Here is an 11,901-nt window from a genome sequence, read left to right as displayed (position 1 = left end):
TTCGATTTGAATACGCTGTGATGACATAACGTGTGGACGCGGATATTTTCGTATCCGGAAAGAAAAAGTTGCGGAGTAAAAAATATCCGGATACGTGTGGACGGGGCCTTAGACAGGAACTTTGAATGTCCGGGCGATGTGGAGCGTACTTGAAATGACCGATCACTGCATTAGCCTTAATAATTCTCTGCATCTAGAACCTAGGAGCATCCTGAGGGATCTTTCCATGTCCACACTCCAGCCTCCCAACACATCTATGATCACGTCATATTGGTTCATCTTATAACCCTTGTACTGTGCTTTCATCTCCCATCGAAGCGGTCCCACTTGAGTGTTTTCTCTTCATCTTGTTTGCCACGATTCACAACCCACGGGCAGTTCATCCCTATGGTACTTGCTGTCTTTTCCCGATGATTGACTATCCTCGCATCCACCCGGTTTGCCCTCACCTCGTTATGCTCTGCATAGACGGGAATATCCCAAAACGCTTGCACATCTCAGGATTCGTACAGTGGCTTGGGTTGTATCCTGGAGTACCGGGGGAACCTCGTCAACCAACTTAAGATCTCGCAAAAACTTAAAGTATAACACCTTTAAAGCCGCATTATGCCTCCCCTGGTATTTACTTTGGGCCAACGCTGAACATCCCGCGATTAAGTGTGCCATACTCTCTGTTCCTTTCCCACACAACCTACAAGTGGTTTCGTTTGTAGGGGTGGTACCAATCTTATGATAGGAGTAAACCTTTGTTGGTAGCATCTGCTCATATAGCTCCATCATACCCGCGATCGTACGGGTCGGCGCGCGTTGCCAGGTCGTCATCCACGCGAAACATTCTAGTCTACTCAAGTCTTCATCATCCCATCTGGATGTTAAAAGCTTTCCTTGCCACCTCACCGGCGTACAGATCTCTAACTCACTGCTTTAACTTATCCTTAATCTTCTCCTCCGACACTTCTGTGCCTTCCTCATCATACAGCTTCGGGTTGGGGTACGACAAATTCAGAGAGACCCAACTCTTCAGCAAATTTCCCTGCCTCTTTCACAAGTGACTTGTGCCCTTTAACGGCAGCTTGTTCTTCAAAAGCGCGCACTAGGCCCATGGTAGGATCTTTATTTCCGTACAACTTAACAGCTGATTTGATTTTAGTCTGCTTATATTTACCCTCCACTGACTTAATATCACATCCCACCCCCCCTCCCCCACGTGTCTAGGGAGATACAGGAGTGAAGTTGACCCAAGTGGGTGCTTTCCGCCATTCCCGCAGATGATTTTACGAGATTCCCTGTCGATGTTACGAAGGTCAGTTACATACCATTGCTGAGACCACATGAGATATGACAACACCGGCCATACAAGCTGGTTGGTAGCCGTGACTTTGTTCTTATCTGAGAGGAGGCTAGACCAAATAACTCATAGCCTCTGTAGGTAAGCACGAGCTGCAATGTCTACAGCTAGTTTCTCCTCCTGTAATAGGCGCTCCGGCGTTCCCAAGAAGCGATGCTGTGCATCTTCTTTCAAACAATTGATTGCAGCCTGACTATCAGTGAAGTCATTAGGGGTCTCAGACACTACTCCGCGCCGTGCGTACAAAACATTGCACTTTTTGGGGTTCTACTGAAGTCCCACGTTTTCCATCACTGTTTTCGCCATCTTCAGCACCCTGTTCAGCTTTCCTTCAGACGCCGCGAACACCTTAAGATCATCGACGTAGAGGAGATTGGTGACCTTGGACGCAATAGGCTTTGAAAGCCTATACCCTTCAGCGGAGTTTAACTTCCACTCAACAGGGTTAATGCATAGAGTAAACAGGCGCGGACACAGCGCATCCTCCTGTGTGAGACCTCTGTTGAACCACATGGGTGGTGACAGTTCGTTGCCCTTCACGGTGTGTGCCAGAATCTTTGTGTTCTAGCAAGAGAAAATGAGGGGTTCTTGGTTCCAGGTATCGCAAAGCTTACCGACAGCCTCACAAATCCATTTCGGAAACTTGTAGAGCCAAATGATCTTCCTCAACCAATCATGGTCAACACAGTGATATGCCTTGTGAACATCTATCCTTGCGACACTGAGGTTACGCTTGTTTCGATGACAATTCAAGGTAACCATACAATCTATCATAAGATTATCAGTCGTTCCACTACATTTCGCTTTCGCTCCTCTCTGGCTCTTTTCCATTAGCTCATACTTGTCCACGTGCTCATCCATAGGACCCAAGACGCATGAGGTGAACCACTTGTATGATGTATTGAGGCACGTGATAGGGCGCTGATTTTCACTTGTAAACTCGCCTGGCTTGGGTAACAGACTGGTCACGGGTTTATTACGAATCAACTTAACGGCCTGCTCCCAGTTGGCTTGTTAGCTCAATTGGTAGAGCGCTGTACTAGTATCGCAGAGATCAGGGGTTCGAATCCCGTACAGGCCTGAAATTTTCAGGTCTGATTTTCGCTATTGCATAAATAGCGCTATCTACTGCGAAGGATCGTGCATCATACGTAGACTGGTCTTTCCCTCTATAAACCATTCAGGGTATGTTGTTGAGGTATCTACAACCGCTTTAAACGCAGGTACCGTGCGTTCGTGTAGTGGGTATGCGCGTTTCCGCCAATAGTTTACTACCCTATCCAGACCTGGCGCACTCCAATTCTTCCTTTTTAATATGATCTTAACAGCTTCCACCTTCCTTAGCCCCCAAGCCTCTTCTGATGGACAGGAAACGCGTTCGCTAAATGCAATCTCTACTTCGTGAAACCACTCAGCATTTTCGTCTCCAGACCCATTCTCTTCCCATAACGCTCTCCAAAACCCCACGGCTTCAGTTATTTTCTATATCCTGGTCTTCACATTCCTTCTTGTATTTTGGTCGAGCATTGTCTGGGTCTTTCGCGGCAATCTTTAGTTCTTTGGCTTCCTCTTGTCTTTTCCTTCTACCAAAACTAGCCTTTAATTTTCGAAGCACTGACTTCTGCCGCTCGATATAGCTCACAAGGGATGATGCTGACAACAAACCACATTCTTTTTCCATCCTTTCAACACGAAAACTGCCGCTACTACAGAGTACAGAATACAGTTAGCAAGCCATAGATACATGAATGGATTGTCCGTAGGTGTCGCTTTTTCCCGCCCATTAGCTCAGTGATCACATTATTGATGGATTTTCGGTCGCTTTTAGTTGGCTTTTGTTTTATGCGCGTATCTATCGTTTGGTTTGAATATTCATCCTCACGCGTGTTCACTAACGCGCGCAACATTGACGATTGTTCCAACAGCTCCCATTAGGAATCATTCAAGGTGTTAATCATCTCTTCAGACTGATCTTGTGTAGGCAGATTTGCAGGGTCTTCTCGTCGCGGCTCACTAACTTGAGTCCCGTTTTCTAGCAAATCCACATTTCGTACCTTAGCAGTGATATCATCACGATTCAAATCTTATTATTATTATCACTGTTATTGTTATTATTATTACCATTGAAGAGCACAGAGCACGTCAACACAATGGAATGTACTACACAAAACATTAATCACTTAAGGGAAACCATAAAAGGTGAAAATGTGTGATTTGGAATCGTGCCCACAGGTTATACGGACTGAAATGTGTGAATATTAGCTAACTAGTCTCTAACTCACGTGCATGTTGACTTGAGCTAAAAACTTATTTGCACAATTGCATATTTCCACATTTTCACATTGCCACATTGGTGGACTACCTAGTTAACATGCATGTGTGTTAACTAATGTTCACACATTTCAGTTTATATAACCTTTGTGCACGTTTCCAAATCACACATCTTCATGTTTTATGATTTACCTAAAGTGATTAATTCTATGTGCAGCACATTCCATTGTGATGACGTGTTCCGTGCTCTTCAACACCAAATCGATAGAGCTGAATAACGTATGCGCATGCGCTAGGGTTTGCCGCGGAAAACGGAATTTTGAGTAGTTTGCAGGGTTGACGTCTAAGTCTGTTGCTTCCAGGCGTCGTTTTCCTTGCCGCTTTTCTTTTACAGAACAACCTCCACAAATTTGGAACACCCCCTAAAAATTTCCGAAAATTAATCTTCTCCTTAAAACGTCTGGAAATAGGAAAATGCCCTTGACGAAAACAAAGTTCCTCGGTTTAAATGTCAACCCTAATTATTTTCCGCTAAATTTTGCTAAATTTTAGAGCTAGAACACTTGAGCCCGCGTTAATGACCGCATGCCCTCTGACGTAGCATTTTCATCATTCAGCCCAAAGGAGGATTAGTCGGGTATCCCATTAGCCCTTGCGCGTTATTATCGATGAGAAGGTATCACATTGCATCGAATTCGAGTGCACGCGCTAGAGAGTCGACTGAATTTCAAACGGCTGTTTGTCCTTATTCAGGAGCACGGAAGGTGATTTGAACGGTTTTATGTATTCTTGTAACAGTTAAGTTGACTTTAGTACTTTTGATGTGGTGTACTGTGATGAAAATGTTTAGCAGTGTATGCAAAGGCTATATTTCATTTCCATTATAAAATGTTAAATTCCCTTCCAACTCTGACAGATTTCTTTCAGTTTTTGTGTTAGGTAAGCAATGTCTGTTTGGAGAACCTCAGTGAGTCATAATCATGATAACTGTTAGCATATTTATATTTTTGGTCCAAAGTTACAGAGAAAGCAGTCACAGCACAATTACTTAAAAGTACTTGAACTTGCTCGTCTCTAAATGGAAAAAAAAAGGCCTTTGTTATGAGTGGTATGCACGACTGAGTGGCTTTGTTTATGTGCTTTACTTTAACGCTTGATGGATATTTGCCTGTTGTACTATTATTGGTGGGTACTTAAAGTGCACCTAAACCCCAATTTTTTTTTCGCTTAACGAAATAAACTTATTTTTTTGGAGTATTTCTGTGCAAATATTTTTTTATTTGCTCAAATCTTCAATTTTCTATGCCCAGTCAAAATACGGAAAATCGGCCTCCATCTTGCCCCACGACCGAGTTTAAAGAAGAATGGCTCTAGCGGGTAATGTGACGTCAAATCGAGAACACGAAAGTCTGCATCTCACACATTTTCACTTGTTTGAAAAGATTGTCGTCGATATTGTCCGAAATATGCCGACTAGGTGTGTTGTATGAAGAATGTATGAAGCGCGATACCCTCTTGCAAATTTCGCACGTTGCTACATCCTTCTACAACACACTTAGTCAGCATATTTTCGGACAATTATCGACTACAACCTTCCCAAACAAGTGAAAATGTGTGAAATGCAGACTTTCGTGTTCTCGATTTGACGTCACATTACCCAATAGAGCCATTCCTCTTTAAACTCGGTCGTGGGGCAAGATGGCGGCCGATTTTCCGTATTTTGACTGGGCATAGAAAATTGAAGATTTGAGCAAATAAAAAAATTTTTGCGCAGAAATAGTCAAAAAAATAAGCTTACTTCGTTAAGCGAGAAAAATTTTTTGGGTGTAGGTGCACTTTAAGCATATTATTCCGCCTGGTGGTGCCTGAATAATGGCACTTTTCAATATATGTGGCCGTTGAAAATTGCTTAAATTGGCGCCAAAATTTTGACGTCTTTCCTCGACTGGTGTATCACCCGGCCCGCTTTTGATCGATCAATAGCCTTTACTACCTGTATTAAATGCCCCTTTTAGTACATCTGTGTAAAGGTTTGCTCCTGAATTAAGGTTAGTATCTTGTAATGGAGTGTTTTCTTTATCTCTTTTGGTAACTCGAGTCGCTTGCCACTTCTTCAGAAGACTGGCTTTTCACGGCGATTTTTCCTTTCGTCGGGTAGCAACTGCAATATTACAATTTGAGACTTGTAAGTCTAGCCAGGGCATTTCTGGGATGTTGTTATCTCCTTCATATTCGTCATATGGTCGAATATCCGAAGCGGCAAGAGACCGATTTTCGACACAATCGAAGTCGAAGATTATAATCACTGAACGTCTTCGATCTTCGCTTTCATCCTCTAGCTGTTTGGGTAAATTGAAAGAATATCACATTGAGAAGCCTGGAAGTCTCGGACAACAAGCCAAATTGGAAAGTTTGATGTAAGTCTGACTATCCAAATCCAAGCAGTCGAAATAAATTAGTGGCGAACGCGAGAGCACTTCGCTGTTGATCTCAACTACCTCCATCTCGACTGAGTGATTACGTGACTAGAGCGAATTGATAATATAGTTCTAAGAGTGTAACATAGTTGTCTGAAGTGTATGTTGAAGGTGTTACGCACATAGTTGTCAATGTCATGCATTCTAAATAGCTGCCAATACTTGTAATTAGGTATGCCAATGTAGACTATTTTAAGAATTGTGCTGTAGTTTGGATAGTAATATATTTTGAGTGAACGGTAAATTTTTTCAGTTTTGTTGGATTCTACAACTCCACATGCTTTGCGGAAGCCGGTATGATCGTTTTACAGTTTTAGTTTCCCCTCTTATCATGCCACAACTCTGTGTTGTGTTTGGTTGTTTTGAATTTGGTTATGTTACGTGAATAAACAAGAAAGCAATTGAAAAGTAGTTATTGTTTAAGCTTTCAAGGCTGTATGTTTCTTTTGTATTAATAATTTTCGCATCTTAGCGCATACGCATATAGTTTAGTTTGAGATTCAGCTAATTACTGATACTTGTGGGATTGATGCTGTATTTTCTAAATATTGATAATAACAACACAAACTGGGGGATAACCATGCACATACTTTGCGGAAGCCGGTATCGTTTCGTTGGTAAAGGCAAAACCAGGCGAGGCTCTGGCTCCCATTGATAAAGCTGCCATAGTGTGCTATGCAGTCACCAATTTAACAGAGTTCATTGTACCATTTGATCGAGGTGAACTTACAACCAGTTTGATTCCAGGTACCTTATGCACAATTAAATTTTTTCATGTAAAGGCCTTAGAGAACTGATTTAGTTAATGCTAGCCATAATTTGTCATTAAAGAACTTCAGTAATTCTCCAGTTGACAAATACACAGCTTTAAAGGTACACCATTGACAAGCAACATTTGTTTAGTATGTGTCACAGATGCTAGTCATTAATAGATACCTATATGACAAACAACCCTAAAGTTCAGTTAGCATTTTGACAAAGAAAGCAGCACCCCCAAAGTAACATTTTGGTGATTGTGGTACAACTGAATAACCTTGACATTTCAATCATGATTGCTCAGTTAATTTTTTCAATAAAAAGTTGAACAGATCCAGTCTCCTAAAGGCTCTTCTTTCAACTTCAAAAATGACATATGATTCCATTTTATCTTGAACAAGTCATCGTCACAGTCAATTAATGTGCTCTCCTCCAAATCTTGTTGAAAATAGCACCACAGCCCTTCCTCTTCTCATCACCAGATGATGTTGATGAAGATGGAACGGTTAGAGCTTCACACCCTTGGCATGTATATTACTTCCCTTCAATTTTAGGCAAAATGCACTTGCTGAAGAAATCAGAGGAAACAGAGAGTGCATCTTCCCAAAACTCTTGGTCAGGAAGAATTTCTGCACAAAGAGATCCATTGTTGTTCACACCACAAAATCACAATATTCATCCTCACAGATAAAGATCTGGGCCTGAACTTGGTAGTAGGCATGACTTTTGTCAAGATGAACTTTACCAAACTCATCTTTCTTTAAACAAAAGTTGTTTTGGCCAGCAGCCTCAGTGATTGTGGAATCCTTGTGCACATATAGACATTTATAATCTTTGAATAGTTACATTGTTCGACTAGTTAGTTCTATTTTTATTCTCTATGGCTTAGAATGTATTACTAACTTTAGTTTTGAGGGCCACTGGTTTATCAGCACAAGCTGTTATATGTATACGCTCTTTAAATAAAGTCGATTATTATTATTATTATTATTTTATTTCACACACACCCATCCCACAGTATTTGCAGTCAATAATCCCATCAGGAGAAGCTCCTAAGTATGGCCACCTTGGATCAATGTCAGAAATTGTCAAAGACTCATGGAATTGATTCATATCTATCTGGTAAGCTTTGCGAGCCTTACCCTCATTTTCACAACCCCATGATGTGGCTGCAGTTGAAAACTTATGGGCTTCAGGGTAGCATATGGACTTGACAAGACTCTTAGCAGGCTTAGCTGTATTTGTTTTGCAAGCAGTTTTTAGATTGGAAGCAGTAATATGACCTGGCCTGCCTGCCTGCCATTTGGTACCAAACTTTATTTTGTGACTGCTTTCTGGTTGAAGCTTCTGCTTGACAATCATCAGGTGTAATCTCCAGCAATATTTGTTGACACTGCTGCAACAACTCTACGTAGTCTAACTGCAAACACTCCTCTAAAAAAGCAAAGCTATTGGGCAAGGGCTTGGGTACATTATCAATTTCTTTACAAGTATACTGCTCATATAAGCATTTAAAGGTGCAACAAGGGACAAGGCTGCTGGTTTTACTGTACAGCCAGAAATACTTCTAAAAATAGCTTTATGCTCTTCTTGAGTTGGGGCGGGTGTCCTGGTTGGTTGGATCCCAGGGTTAGATCTACTAGGCATAGGAGTAACCTGTTTCTCCACCATCAATTAATGCTTCTTTCAGGCAGAGGTAAAATCCATCTCACTTATAGGTAATGGGGGATTTCTTTCACACGACTGGAGAGAAGCCATTTGTTCTTTTCCTGTGTGCATGTGGTAGAATCTCTAATTCTAACACCAGCCTCCACAGCAAAAAGCTCTGCCCCAACGCGAGACCACCCTTCACATAACTCTGCTATGCAATAGCAATAGGAAGCAATTACAGTTCCACATTTTTCTGCCAGAAACCATGTTCAAAGTGGGATGTCCCGGGCTCAGTGAGCGATTCACCAAGTGAGGGTACATAAAAAGTCTTAATTCTAAATCCAAAAATTTAGATCCCTGAAATATGCCATATCACTCGCTAATGTGAGTCCTATGAGTGATATGTCTTCTGAACTTGCAGCTGTCGTGTCAAGATAAAAAAGATCGCTCTGGCAAAGGGCTAACGCTCGAAACGTCAGCTTTTAACTCTACGATGGCCAATTTACAATTTCAACTTAGTTAAAATAACCAAATTACCTAGCAAAACAAGAGTTGTGAGCCGCGGTCGATAAAAAATGAGTCCTTTATTTTGCTCTGTTTACTTCTCTCCGATGTCATCAGAAAAAAAAAATACACTACCGTGACTAACTCTGGCATGCACAACAACTTCATTTGGGTTTTTGTAAGTAGTTCACAATGTCTGGATATTGACCGTTCGGAAGGAGCTCGACGTTTTCGGAGAAATCACTTTTTCTCAACGCATATCGGTCGAAGCCTTAAACAGTTATATTTCGTGGTACCTTGACTTCGTTGGACCCTCTAGACCCACAAAGTAATCCAAATACTGAAGGTTCACACTGAGCACGCCTTCGGAAGAAGCCATTTTGAAAGCTTAGTTATCCCCCAACATGGCGGCCGCGTATGACGTAGCGAATTTTCGTCACGTGGTTGAAAATAAAGAATTGTCAGTTGTTTTTAACCGCTCGTTGAAACCGACAGTTGAAATAGTGAGAAATGATTGCAGTTTTGTGTATTGCCGACAAGAATTTCATTGCGAGAGAATTTACTTTGACAGACAGGTTTTTTCAGAAATGCAAGAAAAACTGCACCTTTATTATTTTAACGATCACTTTCCATTATGTATCCAATAAAAAAGTACTTTATTACAAAAATATTTATTTTGCAATTGACATATGCTGGTTCAGTTGGGCAACCTGTTGAATATAACAACACAAGAAAGCAAAAGCTTTTATAATTTAACATTTTATTATATTGTAATGTTTAAAGGCAACAAAAACCAAGTGAATTGATTAGCTGCTTTCCCTAACATTATGTCAACTACATGAAGCAGGAGTTAGGCTGGGTTAAACAGAAAATTGTATTATACTTCAATCATATATGGGTATCTAACAAAGAGAACAACCTCTTTTGCTCTTGCTGACAGTGTGAAAGTATCCCAATAAATCTTATTTTGAACTTTAAAATCACTGATTGTTTATGATTGGTTATAAAATAAGGGTCCTTGAAAATTAGTTATTAGACAAGCTACTGTCCACATTTGGTTAATACTTCCTGCTACAGTGAGGGGAATTATGCTATCAAAAAAGTGAAGTTCCTTAACCTTTCTAATGGCCCTCTCTACGTGAACGCTTAAATTATGTACCTGCTTGCTACTATCTATTCCCTTCTTAGAAAACTTCCCCTTGCTTGATAGAAAGGTAGGCATTGTAACAGTACATCCTATTGGCTCTAAAAGATCACCAGTGGTAAAACCCTTGTCTGCCATAATTTTGTCAAGCAAGTTTAAAAGTCCTGATTGGCTTAGTAATTCTTTATCAGATATACTTCCCTCAAAAAGTGAGCTCACATGAAGCACCTCACCCAAGGGTGATAACATGGACTGTTTAAAACCATGCTAGAAGGTGCCTGCACCTTGATTTCAAAAGCATCTATAATACCACGGCACTTGGAATACAGTAACTTAAAACATTGTCACAAATGCTTCTCAATTTTAGCTCTAGATGGCCAGATAGGGAGGGTCCCCAATACAAAATACAGAAGGTTAACCCATGATAAAAAATACAGAAAGTTAGTTAGTTAAGCCCCTGGCTCCAGGTTGGAGCATGGGCCATCGACAAACTGCCGCCACTGACGCCTCTTTTCTGCCAGCTGTTGCAGCTCCTTCCAGTTCTTCCCAAGGACCTTCATCTCTCTTTCCGTCAGCTTGTATCCAACGGACTTAACTGAGACTGAGGATTTCCAGGTTGTAATTCCTCATTTCCTCTGCAATGGATGATGTTTTTCCGGTTTGGTACATGGACCTGACATTCCACGTACCGATTCTGATGGTGTGTCTTGGAGAAAGAAGGCTAGTCAGCCGCTGAGGGTCCTTCTGGCTTTGCCTCTGCCGCATCATTCTCCCGGAAGGGCCTTCTCCTGCCAAGATGTCTGTAAACGTGTTTCTGTTTGTTGATGTTTCTGTAATCGTAGCATATCCACTTGGCAGGTGATTGGCCTACCAAGCTTCACCAGAGCCCTGTTAGCCGGCACTACCCGTTTCCACCTCCCACGACGAGGACGTAGGGTTGGACTTGTAGGAGGAACAGAAAGTTAACCCATGATAAAAATACACGACTTACAGTTGAAACAGAAATATTGAAATCCTCAGCCAATTTTTCACTTAAAGTACCCAGCCTTAACTTAGTGAGGCACAAGTAAAATTGGTCAAATAAAGAAAGTTTACATGTTTTGACAGTGCTCCTCATGACTTCTACATCAGATTTTCCCTTATTCCTAATTCGCTGTATTTGTGACCAAGAATACACATTGTCTGCGGTTGGTTTTATGGCATTAAAAGTACTTATGAAGAATTGGAAGGATGAGAGGCCAGTGTGGAATCTAACAGTGACGTTTGTCTAGCATTTCTTGCAGTTGTTTACAGAATGACTGTTTCCCTAAAATTTGTAAACAAACGATGGACTATGAAAAATCAAAATAAAATTGTTTTACCTCGAATGTTTTCTCTTCATCCCACCTAATATTTATAATCCATCGACGCTTTCAGGCTTTTTCGTTGGGAAGTTGATGAAAAGAAATGATAACTGCTGCTTTGATCTATTATTTGGCACAAAGCCACACAACAATTATCTCGGTTCGGCATGATTGGAAAGGTGACCTTACCACGCGTGACCTCGCTTTCATGTTTAATTAGGTAATGAATAATTCAAGATGGCGGCTCCTTGATAAAGGCGAGTTGTGGGATACCTGACTAATCCTCATTTATTCAGCCCTGTCCCCCAAGTCAGGCTGACCACCCCGTACCCCAGCTCAGAGAGACTCATGTTTTGGTTTTCATCCGACAGCCAATCAGATCATTACAATGAGCTAGCCACAATTAGA

At 41.3% G+C, this 11,901-nt stretch overlaps 1 long non-coding RNA gene and 1 pseudogene across 1 annotated transcript; both read right to left on the bottom strand.

The window, feature by feature from the left end:
* Nucleotides 1-1,615: 1,615 nt before the first annotated feature.
* LOC148723551 (uncharacterized) lies at nt 1,616-9,385 on the bottom strand (annotated as a pseudogene).
* A 260-nt stretch (nt 9,386-9,645) lies between these two features.
* Nucleotides 9,646-11,883, bottom strand: LOC148723550 (uncharacterized). The gene is made up of 2 exons (XR_015991858.1): nt 11,512-11,883; nt 9,646-11,092 (listed from the first exon to the last, which is right to left on the bottom strand). It is a non-coding gene; the product is annotated as an uncharacterized LOC148723550 (long non-coding RNA).
* Nucleotides 11,884-11,901: the final 18 nt, after the last annotated feature.

This window comes from Stylophora pistillata, chromosome 9 (genome assembly GCF_964205215.1).
Source record: "Stylophora pistillata chromosome 9, jaStyPist1.2, whole genome shotgun sequence".
Lineage (NCBI taxonomy): Eukaryota > Metazoa > Cnidaria > Anthozoa > Scleractinia > Pocilloporidae > Stylophora > Stylophora pistillata.
The sequence above is the reverse complement of the archived record's forward strand: the minus strand, read 5'-3'. Positions and strand labels throughout refer to the sequence as shown.